We start from the raw sequence: 6,000 nt of genomic DNA, 5'->3' as shown, positions 1-6,000 counted from the left end.
TCTCAATTTTCTTTTCTTGTAAATATTCCAATAACTTTGTTTTTTAAATCTTTCTTAAAAAATCTAATTTATTTAGGTTGTTATAAAAAACCTCTATAAATAATCTAAATCAAATAAAATTATATTTTCAAATATAACTTCTATCACTAATTTTTTCCACGTCCACTATGGATTATATCTCTAATGGATGAAACAAACCTTCGATATCAATCAATATTCAAGAAGACTTTTGCCATAGAGCCATTAATTAGCTAACGAATTAGACAATACTAGCGAATATGTAGTATTAATTAGAGGCACCGTGCTGAATCTATACACCTTTTAGTAAATTAGCTAGTGTGTGATTTATAATTAAAATTAGGTATCTTGCCTTAGATTATTGCTAATTAATTCAACCTACATATAATTAAAATTAACACTCGGTATTAGCGGAATCGATAAAGTATGTAAAACGCTAATTCTTCACCTCAAATTTAAAGTGGGTGATAAAAAAATTGTTTGAATAAATGCTACAACCAAACAAGACTTAATATATCTGAATTAATTGACTTTGCATACATAATGATGATGCATGCATCATGTAATTCATGCTCTTCTCATATTTTATCTTCTTTAATTTTTTTTAATTTACGTAGGTAGAAACTAGAAAGCCGTCATTAGATAGAGTTAACTAACTATCAAGTTGTACGAGGCATGCAAATAATTTTCAGTAAGTCAAATTTATAACTTTCAAACTATAGAAAAAGAAAATTTTAATGCGAGGGAGTTTAGGTTTTACATCATAAATGATGTTTGCTTACCGTCATGCATTTTCTTTTTCATTTTGGGAAAATGTCAAAACTTCCTAAACAATTAAGTGTCACTTTGATACAAATATGTACTTTGCTTTAGACACAATATGATCTTTTGTCCAAAAATCAAGGCAACTAACCACTCTCTACTAACGAAGCTGTTTGGACATAAATTAAACTTTGATTTGAACAAAATATGATTTTTATGGTGAAATTGTATATGATATGGAACTTGAAAATTAAATTCATATTTGGATGCCACCATTGATAAATTAAACAATATTGTATATTCATAAATTAAATGATATTGTTTCGATGAAAAATATTACTACTATATGTTAAGTGACCTGGAATTTTCACTATGGGATAATTTATAAGAAATCCAAACTTTATAGTTTTCTAGCCGATTTTCAAATTATGAGACATACTAGAATTTAAAAAAATTTATGGTTGCAATTTATTCTTTTTTGTTTCGAAAAGATTGTATTCGATGTAAATTACATTTCATGGTTGTATAATTTTTTTACTTAAAGAAAAAAAAATCCGCAATCACAGTATAAAAGAAGCTTTGGGATAAGCCCAATTTGAATTCTTATTTCATACTAATATTTTTATTTCAGGTCTCGATGTGGGATGACTCGCATGTAATTATTTTAACACTAAGTAGTTAGCTTACGACAAATCATTAACACCCCAATAAAAGAGTCTTGTTAAATTCATTAGCTTTAACAATTGTTAATATGTGTCTGAAGAAGTGCAGTGATTCAAATCAGCACAAAACACGTTTATCTTCTGGAATTAGTTCTTGTATGTTTTATGTAAGCATTTTGGGGACATGTAATGATGTTAATGCGCAAAGCATAATCAGAGTTAACAGTTAAGGAACAACACATGCTCCTTTATGACTGTCCATCTCCTCTATCTCAAGGCGTGCTTGTAATAATTCCTTTGTTCAATATATGGATTGACCGTCGAACACAATAAAGAATGTTGTCTCCATTCTCAAAAGACAGAAGCACCAGGACAGACAAAAAACAAAATCCCAAAGGGCTGAGATGAAGTTGTCACACTGTAGAGTCCAGAATTTAAATTTAATGAAGTTTTTCGATTCTCATGAGCTGCAGGTGGTGTCGGTCGATCCTCGAACCCACTGGGAGATAGTGGGAGGTGAAATGTATCCTAATCAAAAGTAATGTGTATGTTGCGGCAAGAATTGAGAGAGACATAATTGGCAATGAATGGAAGTGAAAAAGCATGCAAACAATAGAAGTAGAAGGAATCGATGAAGCTCCTTTCAAGTTAAATCACAACATTATTTCACTCAATCGGCCCTCCACCAATAGAATATACCATTCAACTCATGCCTTTTCCCACACCTAACTGCTCTATTTATCATATTATATCCAATAGTATTTCCCTTTGCATAACACTGATATGGACCAGATATCAAAGAGCCCCGTACAATATTTAGGTCATCTGCAACGCTGTCTCTTATCCGTCCCTTAACCGTCTCTTAAATTACTATTCTTGGACACCACTGCACTTTTTCACCCCATCTCTTAACTAAGGGACGGAACCTACAACCCTCCATCTCTTTTCCGTCCCTTAACCGTCTCTTAAATTACTATTCATTCAATTTCATTTTTTATTTTTATTTCCAACAAATTCAATTAATAAAAACACACTTCATTAAATAAAATAAAATTACAACATAAAATAAAAACACAACTTAAAATTAAAAAAAAAACACATAATTAAAATTCTAAAAAATAAAAATTACATAATTTAAAATACAATTTTATTGAAAACAAAAAAACTACTCCGTCGGCGAATCATCCCCCGAAGGCGGTGGAGGTGCACTGAAGCCACCTGGAGGAGGAATACCAAGTTGTCTTGCCATAAACTCAATTCCGGCAAGATAGGCTTGGTATTGGGGAGGCGTCATGCGGGAAGTGTCCGCCATTGTGGCGGTCATGTATATGGACATTAGAGAGTTCGAGGGTGCCCCCGAGCCCGATTTCTCCCTTGCGGCCGACGGCGCCCACGGGAGGGCCCTCGGCATCGTCTGCCGTGCCCTCAACCTCCTGCGAGGCAAACTCTTGTGCGGCGCTGCCCGATCCGCCCTCACTAGACGAGTATTGGCCACCCGCCGTGTGTTTCATGCGCTTCGAGGTCGAGCCCGAGCTGGACCGGACACCACCGGCCCACCTTTCCTCGTCTTTGACGACCTCCCAAACATCGACATGTTTGAATTTTTTGGCGGTGTCGTCGAAGTAGACTCGCAGCCGCTTCACTCTTGTAGATGGCGCAAAATTTTTTGACCTCTCTGTCGACTCGGTCAAAGTGAGCGCGGAGCATCTTAAATGTGCGGCGGTGGGACCCCTTCGGCTTAATCTCGTGGTAGGCCTCGGTGACCTTTTCCTAGAAGCACTTCCGGGATTGTTGATTTCCGACGATGGGATCGTACGAGACGCTGATCCAGGCATTGTACACAGCCAGCGTTTCCTTGGGGCTATGCGGATGCCAGCCTAGATCCTCCTCCTCCTCGTCGTCCGCCTCCGCCCTGGAGCTTCCACCGCCTCGGCCTCCTTCCGGAGTGGGTTCAGCCAAATAATCCTCCCGAATCGGGGATAATCCCTGCAAATACCTCGGGGCGGAGGGACGGACGTGTGCATCTACATCAAAATGGGGTGGTTGGTACCCCCGGCGTCGACGAACCCTGGGTGCCCGGCGTCGACGAACCGGAATCACCACCGAGGACATTGTATATGCCCCCAGACGCCGAACACGTTGATGTCAAACCCGCCTGAGCCGCCACCGCCAGAGTTTCCGTCGTCGGGCATTTTGTGATAAGAGGTTACATGAACATTGGAGAGGAAATGAAGATGATTTGGGAAGAATAGATGTGTATTTGTGTGTGAAATGAGGATGAATTAGGAGTATTTATAGAGTAAAAAAATAAAATAAAATAAAATAAAATAAAATAAAATAAAAGAAATGACGGTAATATTAACGTTTTTTGATTTTGTATTTATTTTTATTTTTTTAAATTTGAATTTTAAAAAAATGATTTATTGCGTCAACGTGACGATGCCCACTCGCGGGCCGGCGAGTGGGCGTCACGCATGGCGCCGGAGCGCGCCACGTCAAGTTAGCGCGTGGCGAGACGGCTCGCCATCCGTCTCGGCAGGACGGGACGCTCGGCAGGCTGGGGACAAGACGGGACGCTGCAACGCGTCTCGCCGTCGTCTCGTCCCGGCGTGACGGGTTACGAGCCACCCGCGTGACGCGTTACGGGTGGCCTTAGGCCACCAATCCCAAACCAAAATAAAGGACCAGTTTTTGCAACTATATTCATTTAATACATACACAAAAAAACGAAATATCACATCCATGGAACTCCTTCAACTCGGTCCTTCATTTATGGACAAATTTATGTATTTTTATACTACTTTTCTCTTTTTCTAGATAAGGCTCTATAGATACTTCTATTTGTTAAAATCAAATCTTTTATGCAATCATTCACATTAGAAGAATACACTTTTTGTATAAAATTCAATTCTATAGTTCACATTAAAAGAATACGAAGAATACACTATTTGTACAAATTCAATCCTATCTTTCACATTAGAAGAATACACTTTGTATAAAATTCAATCCTTACTTTAATTTGTTGAAGTTGGGACACGAAGAATACACTTTTTGTATAAAATTCAATTCTATAGTTCACATTAAAAGAATACGAAGAATACACTATTTGTACAAATTCAATCCTATCTTTCACATTAAAAGAATACGAAGAATACACTATTTGTACAAATTCAATCCTATCTTTCACATTAGAAGAATACACTTCGTATAAAATTCAATCCTTACTTTAATTTGTTGAAGTTGGGTCCAGCGTGTCCCATGACAAAAATATACACTATTCTTCTATTTATTACCCCGTCTAGGATTAAATATTGTTTCATTTGGAATCCGCTCGTATTTTTAAAAAATGTAAAGAAAAATGAATAGTAAAAATTTATGTAATACTAAATTAATAAAATATGAAGTCTATTTATCAAAAATTGTTAAAGTAAAATTGAACATACCAAAATAACAATTTAGAACAATTAATACTGAATTTATACATGGAGTACGTAGTAATTAGATCTCAGATATTAGATTTCTAAATTTAATGTCAACAAATGACAAAGTATGTCAATACATACTAAGAGCATCTCCAATGCACGGATGTCTCACTCGGACATCCACTAGGACTTCCCAAAAACACCTCCTGCCACGTCACTGGGACTTCCCATCCCACTGACACGTCACTAGGACTTCCCCTGCACAATCCGCCCTTCCCATCGCCCTTCCCACTAGGACTTCCCACAATAAAAAAATCACAAATTCACAAATAAAGCAATTTACGTTTACGGAAATAAAATTTCAACACGAATATGAACGGGAAAAATTAACAACTTCATTAAAAAAAACATACATGATGCGAATGAAATGAAGTTCAACGAGCCGTATATATAGAGTTTTTTTATAAAAAAAATTATAACTCGGACGTCCGCGGCGGACGTCCGACCCACGCCACAATGGCAGACGTCCACCCGCCCGTCGCGCGGATATCCGAGGACATCCGACGTCCATACGGGACGTCTGTATCCGACTGTATGTGTTACAATGGCGGACGCCCCGGTCGCCCGTAGTGGAAGCCCGACCGGACTTCCGCCATTGGAGATGCTCTAATGCACCATCAAGATTAAAACATACGAATTTCAACTTTCTTCATAAAAATGACATCTGAGATTAAAATATACAAATGTCAACTCAATTCATATAAATGTCAACCAGAGTTAAATGAGATATTGCGTTGTCATTATTTGTTATTTGTTGATATCTTATATGAAAATCTAAAAGCCAAGTTTTAATTATTAGTTATTACTAAATATGCCGTTATCATTTGATTACACCTTTGAAATATGGCCTTTTATCTCTTTTTATTATCGAAAGAGACACAGATTTCCACTCTCATACAAATGCTAATTAAATGGCTATACCTACTGCTATGCAAAGCCAAAATTTGGCTTCACTGAGAATAATTCCACAATGTGCACAAATAGCAATCCCACAAATCCATTTAATAAAATAATTACTAGTACTACAGTACTACTATATCGAATAATCTCAAAAGATGAGAGGACCAAACAGACTA

This window comes from Salvia splendens, chromosome 17 (genome assembly GCF_004379255.2).
Source record: "Salvia splendens isolate huo1 chromosome 17, SspV2, whole genome shotgun sequence".
Lineage (NCBI taxonomy): Eukaryota > Viridiplantae > Streptophyta > Magnoliopsida > Lamiales > Lamiaceae > Salvia > Salvia splendens.
Note: the sequence above shows the minus strand (reverse complement) of the source record.